General features: G+C 39.9%; 1 long non-coding RNA gene across 1 annotated transcript; it reads right to left on the reverse strand.

Moving 5' to 3' along the window:
- Nucleotides 1–7460: 7460 nt before the first annotated feature.
- Nucleotides 7461–9218, reverse strand: LOC133804376 (uncharacterized). The gene is made up of 2 exons (XR_009878444.1): nucleotides 9089–9218; nucleotides 7461–8464 (listed from the first exon to the last, which is right to left on the reverse strand). It is a non-coding gene; the product is annotated as an uncharacterized LOC133804376 (long non-coding RNA).
- Between the last annotated feature and the right edge of the window lie 492 nt (nucleotides 9219–9710).

Genomic DNA, 9710 nt, shown 5'->3' on the forward strand with positions numbered 1-9710 from the left:
GAGCTCGGGAGGATGAGCGACCCCTTCCGATTGATGGAGAAGATGTAATAACCATCTCGGGGGGACCTCATATCGCAGGTTCAGGCAGGAATGCCCAAAAAAGATATGTAAACGAGCTCAAGACAGGCGACAGTTCTCCCTACGAACCCGAACCACGAGCTCTAAAACAACAAAGGGTTGAGACTCAACCCATAACCTTTACTGAAGAGGACGCATCACACGTCCAGTTTCCCCATAACGACCCCTGGTCATAGCCCTCCAACTCGCGAACAAGAGGGTACGTCGAGTCCTAATTGACAACGGGAGCTCGGTGAATATCCTCTATAAAGCCACTCTAGAAAAGATGGGACTCGCGCTTCGCAATCTAAAAGCATGTGCAATCACATTGTACGGTTTTTCAGGAGAAGGGATTGCCTGTATGAGATCCATTAAAATCCTCGTGACCTTGGGAGACTATCCAGTCTCTGTAACTAAGATGATGGAGTTTGTCGTGGTGGACCTCCCATCGGCCTACAATGTACTACCCGGGAGACCTGCCCTAGTTAGGTTGGGGGCAGTGTCATCTGTTAGGCACCTGGCCATCAAGTTCCTGACTTCTAGTGGCATCGGGACGCTGAAAGGGGACCAGCTTGCGAGGAGGGAATGTTATAGCATCCCCGTTAGGGGAAAGAAGCAAACAAGTGCACAGACACTTGTAATTATTCAGAACAAGGATGGGACGGTCTTCGAGATAGATGAAGAGATCGACCTCAGAATAAAAGAAAGGGCTGACCTCGAACCTCTAGAAGAGCTCGAGGAGGTCAAGCTCGAAGACCCCACAAAGATAGTAAAGGTGGGTAAGAATCTTTCTAAAGAAGCGAAATAGCAATTAATTCGCTTCTTAAAAGAAAACCAGGATGTATTCGCATGGTCACACTCAAACATGGTGGGAATCAGTCCAAATGTCATAAGTCGTGCACTTAACATCGACAAAAGCTTCCCCCCCCCCCCCCCCCCAAAGCAGCAAAATCGAAGACTCCTGGACGACGATAGAAATAAGGCCCTCAAGGAAGAAGTCGACAGGTTAAAGGCAAATTGATTCATACGAGATTCCTTCTATCCTGATTGGATTGCCAATCCAGTGTTGGTTCCGAAGCCCAACGACACATGGCGAACCTGTATCGACTACTCCGACCTTAACAAGACATGCCCTAAAGATTGCTTCCCCTTACCTCGGATTGATCAGCTCGTAGATGCCACGGCAGGTCATGGAAACATGTCGTTCATGGATGCCTATTCTAGATATAACCATATCGCCATGCATGCGTCGGACCAAGAGCATACGAGCTTTGTAACCGATAAAGGGCTATATTGCTATAATGTCATGCCCTTCAGGCTTAAAAATGCTGGAGCAACGTACCAAAGACAGGTGAACAGATTGTTCTCTAAGCAGATAGGTAACAACATGGAAGTTTATGTTAATGACATGCTAGTCAAGTCCAAACATAACGATAACCATGTGGATGATCTCACAGAATGCTTCACCGTACTACAGAAATATAACATGAAACTCAACCCACAAAAATGTTCTTTTGGAGTATCTTTGGGAAAGTTTCTGGGGTTCATAGTGAATGCGCGAGGAATAGGGGTTAATCCTGACAAGATCAAGGCATTGATTGATTTTCCCTCACCTCAAAAGCATAAGGATGTACAGAGTTTAACTGGATGAATGGCGATACTAAGTAGGTTTGTTTCAAAATCTACAGACTGTTGTCTTCCTTTCTTCAACCTTTTGAGAGGGGGCAAAAAGTTTGAGTGGTCAGAGGAATGTGAGCATGCATTCCAGGACCTAAAGAAACATTTCGCCAAACCACCGATCTTGTCGAAGCCTATCACAAGAGAGGTCTTGTACTTGTACCTCTCTACCATCGAGCACGCTGCGTGCTCGTCCGAGAAGACAAGAAGGTACAAAAACCAGTGTACTATGTCAGCAAAAGGTTACTGGGGGCAGAATCGAGATACCCTTTAATGGAAAAACTGGCTCTCAACCTGATCCACTCATCTCGAAAGCTCTGACCTTATTTCCAAGTACACTAATCACACGGATCCTCCAACGAAAATGGATCGGGGGCAGGTATCATACTATTCACTCCAGCGGGAAGTCGATTTCATTCCGCTTTAAGGTTCAACTTCGAAGCGTCTAATAACAAAGCTAAATATGGAGCATTATTAGCAGGACTTTGAATAGCCAAGGAACTCAAAGCAAAGGCTATACACTGCTATAGTGATTCACAGTTGGTGGTTAACCAAATTTTAGGAGAATATCAGGCTCATGGCATAAAAATGGCTGCATATTTAGAGAAAGTCAATGCTGCGCTCAGACAGTTCGAGTTCTACACTATAGAGTAAGTTCCTCGAGAACAAAATTCAAACGCAGAAGCATTGGCCAGGCTCGCTACGACTAGCGAGGCCGATACACTGAACGTGGTCCCAATAGATTTTTTATCGACCCCGAGTATCAGCGAGCTTGACGAAGAAGACGTATGCATGATCGACTCTCAACCTACTTGGATGACCCCAATAATCAATTACCTCAAAACCGGAATTCTCCCAGCAAAACGGAACGAGGCTCAGAAATTGATGTATCAGATCCCGAGATACATTATTGTGGAAGGGAGGTTATATCGAAAAGGGTATTCTATGTCACTACTCCGATGTGTAACTCCACTCAAGGCAAAGAAAGTTCTGGAAGAAATTCATGAAGGATTTTGTGGAGACCACACTGGGGGGCATAGCCTATCCAGAAAAGTGATAAGACAGGGGTATTTCTGGCCCACAGTCAAGGCAAATGCATTTGAATATGTCAAAAGATGTGATAAGTGCCAGCGATTTGCTTCAATTCCACGAGCTCCACCTACCGAGCTAACCATGCTGACCTCCCCATGGCCATTTGCGGTGTAGGGAATCGATCTTATAGGCTCACTACCAACAGGCAAAGGTGGAGTGAAGTATGTTGTGGTCGTGGTCGATTATTTCACAAAATGGATCGAGGCCGAACCCCTGGCAACAATTACCTCAAAAAAAGTTTTAGAATTTGTGGTATAAAACATCATCTACCGATACGGAATGCCCAGAAAGATAGTGTCGGACAATGGTACCCAATTCGATAGTGACTTGTTTACCCATTTCTGCGAAAAAAATGGGATAATAAAAAGCTTCTCCTCTGTCGCCCATCCCCAATCAAATGGCCAGGTCGAAGCAGTCAACAAAACCCTTAAAAGCTCCATAAAGAAAAGGTTGGAGGAGGCTAAAGGAAGGTGGCCTAAGCAGTTACCCCAAGTTTTGTGGGCTTATCGAACCACAACTCGAACTTCAACAGGACATACTCCATTCTCCCTAGCATATGGATGTGAGGCCATGTTGCCAATTGAAGTCGAAATACCTACAATTTGGATTCATGCCTACGATCAGGCCTTGAACTAATCCCAGCTCGAAGAAATTTTAGACCTTATTGAAGAAAGACAAGATGAAGCTCAACTGAAAAATGTCGCATATCAGCAACGAGCTATCCGATACTTCAATAAAAAGGTTCGAGATAGAAAATTCGGATTGGGAGACTTGATATAAAGACGTGTATTCTTGGCTACAAGGGACCCGTCTTCTGGAGTACTCAGACCTAGCTAGGAAGGACATTACCAGATCGAGTCTATTATTCGAACCGGGGTGTATAAATTGGTGAGGTTGAACGGAGAATTGGTATCGCAAGCTTGGAATGGTGAACATCTACGACCTTACTATCAGTAGTGTAGGAATGGTGTTTAATTGTAACCAAGCTTGTTCATTTTTCAGACTTTTTATTATTAAAATGTTAAACTTTGCTTAAAAGCTATTTTCTTTACTAAATGTTGTATTTTTTGCAAAATCTCTTAATTCAATAACCTATGGTCACACTCATAGGATATTAAGGGGGCATCAGTGGTATACAATAATACCATAAGTTTGAAAAAATAAATAACATAGAATAAAAATGTCTGGATCGTTAACGCGACATAAAAATGTTAAGTATACACGTAAACTAACAAAAATGTCTGGATTAGATGTTAGAAGTGCATATAGGAGCTAAAGTTGTCTGGATATAACCAGATGCGCGAGCTAAGATGATCTGGACAACCAGATTATCAAAATTATAAGTGTTTAGATGTGACCAGATATGCGAGCTAAGATGATCTGGACAACCAGATTATCAAAATTATAAGTGTCTTGATGTGACCAGATTCGCGAGCTAAGATGATCTGGACATAGCCAGATTATCAAAATTATAAGTGTCTAGATGTGACCAGATACACGAGCTAAGATGATCTGGACATAACCAGATTACCAAAATTACAAGTGTATGGATTACAAACCAAATACGAGCTAAATAAGTTTGGAACAAACCGGCTAAGATAAATTGACAGAAAGTTGGAGTAAAAAATAAACCTACTTCGAGTTAAGTCGAGTGCAAAGCTGGAATGTTTTGCAAAAAGATAGTTTCGACCTCACAACCTTGGGGAGCTACTCGAGGAAGAGGAAAAGTGACTAGAAAAGCAAGATATAACTAAACTACCTATCTTACATGCCATATAAGTACTTTCGAGTGCATGGTAAAAGTAAGGTCTGACCTTGACAAATAACGAGATTGGACATGGACAAATTGAGTAAACTGTGCATAAATGCATTGAAACTCGAGCTTAAATCCAATAGAGGTGTTTGTACGAATAAACAAACATAAAAGAAAACCTTTAATATAAGATGCTTGAAATATTTCGACCTACAAATGTAAAGCAAAAATATTAAAGTAAAAATTGAATGTAAAAATCAAGTGTATAAAGGTTTTCGAGCAAAGAAAATCATATACATAAAATAGCCATTAAGCGAGCTATAAATTGTCTTTGCCCCAAGGCCTTAAATAATAAAAAAAAAAGGTTACAAAAATATTAATGGGACGCAGCCCATGACCTCACTTCTATGAAGCAGGTGCATCCTCCACGACAGCATCAGACTTCTTCGCCACCTTATCTGCCTCCTCCTCGGCGTCCTCCTCATCAAGTCGAGTTTGCCACCTCTCCAGGAACTCCTATTCGAAAGTGTCAAGAAAGCTAGTACCAAGGTCAGCATTGTTGGCCCATATTCGGTACATGGCCATATCAACCAGATAGTCCTTATTTTTCTTGAACTCCTCGAGAATGCGAGTGTAATGCCCCGAAATCCCTAATGCAGTTTAATGGCTCGATTAGTAGGTCGGGAGGGCCGTAATTTATTTATTATGCCATTAAATGATTATATGCATGTTTACGTGAATTATATTAAAATATTATGTTAAATGCATGCATGTATGTCCATATTTCATTACAGGGATGTTTTAGTAATTTGGCCCGTTGAGGGCGTAATTGTATATTTGTATGCATGTCGGTGACATATTGTTGAGACCACATTATAATGTGGATTTGTTCGAGCTATTCGGAATGAGACGATCTTTGAGTGAAAATTAGCGGTTTAGTCATAACAGGATTAAGTTCGGGGCTCAGGGCGAGTCTCGGGGTGATTTTAATGATTAGAGCGTTTCCGGGAATTAAAGGGTAACAGGATATGAATTATTGGTAATTGAGAATATCGAGAATAGCGGGAATTGGAGGGTGTTAATTATGATTGACGAAATAGGTGGAAAATGTCAATTTTGCCCTTGAGATTCTTTAGAAACCTTTATTTGACCTAGGGGTATTTTAGTCTTTTCACCCCTAGGATTGATTTAAGCCATGAAGGCTGTGGAAGTTTGAAGAAAAATAGAGCATAGAAAGCACCTTCTCCCGTACCTATTTTCTCTCATTTTCTTCTTGGATTTTTTGAGCTTAAGTTGAGGAATCAAGCTTGGGAAATAATTCTTGAGAGCTTGGGAATGTGTTTCACCATTGAAGAGCATCATAATCTGAGCTTGAGGTAAGATTCTATCCATTAAATTCCTGATTTGCTCTATTTTTGTTATGGAATTCAGTTGAGATTTCTAGGTTGGTTGATTGGTTTTGTTGGGAGTTTTTGGCTAGGGTTCTTGTGGTTGTGATGCTTAGGACTTGTGGGGATGTTTTTTGGGTTCATTTGGCACTTAATTTGATGTTTTGAAGCATTAGAATCAGGTTGGGAATGGAGAAGTCGATGGGAGAAGGTTCAGGGGCAAAACTGGTTGGGTGTAGCGCTATATCGCCCACAAGGGAGCGCTACAGCGCTACCCAGGGATTGGTTTTGGGCATTTTGGTTCTGAGATGAGCGCTGGGGTGCTAGTGAGTAGTGCTGGGGCGCTACTCTATTCCTTCATAATCTCGTTTTGAGTGTTTTTAGGGTTTTTGGCTCGGGGTTTCAATCCTTAAGGCCCGGGATCGAATCTACTCACCGTGTGGGTATGTTTCGGGGTCCCGAGAGTGGGGTTTGGGTTAAGATCCTATTATTGTTAATTTTCATTAATGGAGGTTATAATTGGTTATGATTAGGTAACCGCTAAGGAATCAAAAGGTCGATCGTTCTTAGGGGTCGTTCTTGTTCTATTTCTCGCTTGAACCAGAGGTAAGAAAACTGCACCCTGTGTATATGACATGCATGGTTGTTGTTGAGGCATGTTGGTTATTAAATGTGGACATTGATTGCATATCAAATGCTTAGCATATCTTGCTTACTTGTGTATGGCACTGACTATTCAGAATCGGCACTGGTCGCGTATTACTGACCTGGGAGTCAGGAACGGCATAAGCATCATGAACGCAGAGCCGATAAAAGATTAGATCTAATCGATATCAGCGTTGAATGACTCTAGGAGAATTAATGCTAGACCGACCCAAGGTTGATGAAAATTATAAGCGCTTGACTAGTCTAAGACTAGTTACTCAGAGCCAAGGCCTAAGGCTTAGGTGACTGTTTTGTCACGTGGCTAGGGAGCGGAATCCCATGGTTGTGACTCTATGGTCATGCGGTAGGTTATGTTTGTGACTAGTTCATCAAACACCTCTCTTGATAAGCTAGTGAAAGGATCACTTATTTGTAAAGCCCAGGTGACCCTATCGTCACATGGCTAATGGGAATGGAACCTACCTTAGTGACTTTTACAACTTTCACTCCTCTATTTTGGACTGAAAGTCCTGAATGATTATTATGATCATTGTTGATATTATATTCATGCAATATTGTGTTTTCTTGCTGGGCTTTGGCTCATGGGTGCTATGTGGTGCAGGTAAAGGGAAAGAAAATCTCACCCAGCCTTGAGTGGAGAGCTTAGGTGGTGATGTGTCCATATGCGGCCGCTTGACCACCATGGCCAAGGAGTTCTCAGGGGAACTAGGGGTGTAACACCCTCACTTATTTTAGTTAAAACCATATTTGAGGTGTTACGTTTTAAAACTATATCATAATTTATTACTGCAAAAGTCTGGACATTATTTTTTTTTAAACTTGAAAACTTATTTCACATTATTTACATTAAACATAAAGTGGGTCTCAAACATATTATACATAAGTATTAAATAACCCAATTTGTTTTCAAAACATAACTTCACACTTTATTACAAACATCTCACTGATAACTGAAATAACTTACAAAAAGGTCGATATGTTCATATGTACAAATCAGGGTCAGGACCATGCTTCAGTTCTCCTCATGTCATTCACACATTTATTTCTCTACCTGCAACACAAGACAACTGTGAGCCTAAAGCTCAGTAAGCAAAGTAATGCATGCAATGCTAATGATTACCCAATATCAATGGACATACACAACTTCTTTTTAAATTTTGGGCCCCTTAATATTGTGCACATTGTTTGAATTGGTCAATGCCTGCAGGGCTTGTTACACATACAATATAAAATCCCATGGGTTCTCCTCCGGCTAGCCATCACCACAGTAGGGCACATTAAAAACCTTATTCCATCGTTGCCCCGTCGGGCTCAAGAGTTAAGGCGGCCACACACTGTGGTGTCAATACATATAACAATAACTCATATGGAGGAGAAATAAAAACGGAAACATGGCAAACAATATAATTGGTTCACTAAAACCTAGCCCAAAGTATTGGGCAGCCACTATAAGCCTACTATAGGTCTCCGTTTACACTTATTAACACTTTCATTTGCCTTTTCAAAACAGTGGCACTGAACTTAAACTTCTTATTACAACTTTCTTTTATGTTGCACAAAACTTGCAAAGGCATTATATAATTAATCATCATAATATCATGCATGGTCTTATATCATATAATAATTTACCATATCACTATTATGCCATGCATACAAATTTATGATGAAGTGTCAATGTATGTTAATACCACTTACTCACAAAATATTCATATAATGCATACTTTCACATAACATGTAATTCTTGTGTTGCAGTTGAGTACTTTACTTACCTTTTGTCCAAAATATATTTCACCGTGTAACAAGTGATGTCTTAGGTATTGATGTGCTTATCCTGACAATGGCATGGATTTCTCATTATAATGATGGCAGTAATACATTGAACTCTCATTTAAAAATACCCATAAAACTTCATATCAAATTTCATACCCAAAACATGCCTAAAACGCCTTAAACCACCTAGATCGAGCATTAGATTTATCTTAGACATTTGGGGAAATTTTGACAGAGTTTCCCCTTAATTTTAGCTATCCTCAAATATCAAAATCAACCAATAATAAACATCAGTTAACCTGCCATAACCATATATCCCAAATACCAACATGATTCATCATAAAGTTATCATATACCGATTTTGATAAAATTATTATCTCCTAGATCATCATCCAAATTAAATGAGTCTCCACATATATTCAAACATTTATAAACATATATACTCTCTTATAAACTCAATCAAATAACCAAAAATCAGCTTGTACTCCAAGAACCCCAAAAACCTCATAAAACACAAAATTTCACTTACCGAGCAACTTTTCGGCGAGAACAATCTCTTCAAACTTTTCTAAACCTCAAACCACTTGGAAACCACCAAGAAATATCTTAGAAAAGATAAAATACCATAGATAAGCTCTCAGAAAAATTCAAAAACATGGTTTAACTTCCAAGTACAAGAACTTACCATAAAAAGGCTAGAACTAAGCTTAATCTACTTCTTTGGCTTTGCTTTCACTTGGATCTCCTTAGAATTTCTTCAAACCAGCCAAGAAATGGCTTTTGGTTTTCTTTTCTCTCTGTTTTTCAGAATAATGGTCGTGCAAAGTGATAAGGTTGATGAAAATTCCTTATTTTCAATGATTTAGCCTTATTGTATCAAAATTTGACACCTTTCATCTCATCATTTCACCTTTTGACTTATAAAAACCTTATCACTTCAATAATTTCGACTTAATCATCTTATAGGCCTATTATCCTTATGTGTAAAACACTCACACCAAACCTTAGGTCCATATGACTTCATACCCAATAGTTATGCTTACCTGATCGAGTGTAGCGCACTTATGCTAAGCTCATTTTGACTTTGCATCAATACCATTGATTATGTATACCTCCCATCAAGAATTGATCTAATGGTTCTAAAACCATTTTTACATCATCAATGAGACCTTAATCATACCTCGATTACATTTGGTAAATCCATAAATACTCAATTTTACACCGAAATACTAGTAATCGACATTGTACTATTTTTCACTACTTAACCTATTTTGCCTTCTATATCTCACTTTCATCACTTAATTCCA

This window comes from Humulus lupulus, chromosome X (genome assembly GCF_963169125.1).
Source record: "Humulus lupulus chromosome X, drHumLupu1.1, whole genome shotgun sequence".
NCBI lineage: Eukaryota > Viridiplantae > Streptophyta > Magnoliopsida > Rosales > Cannabaceae > Humulus > Humulus lupulus.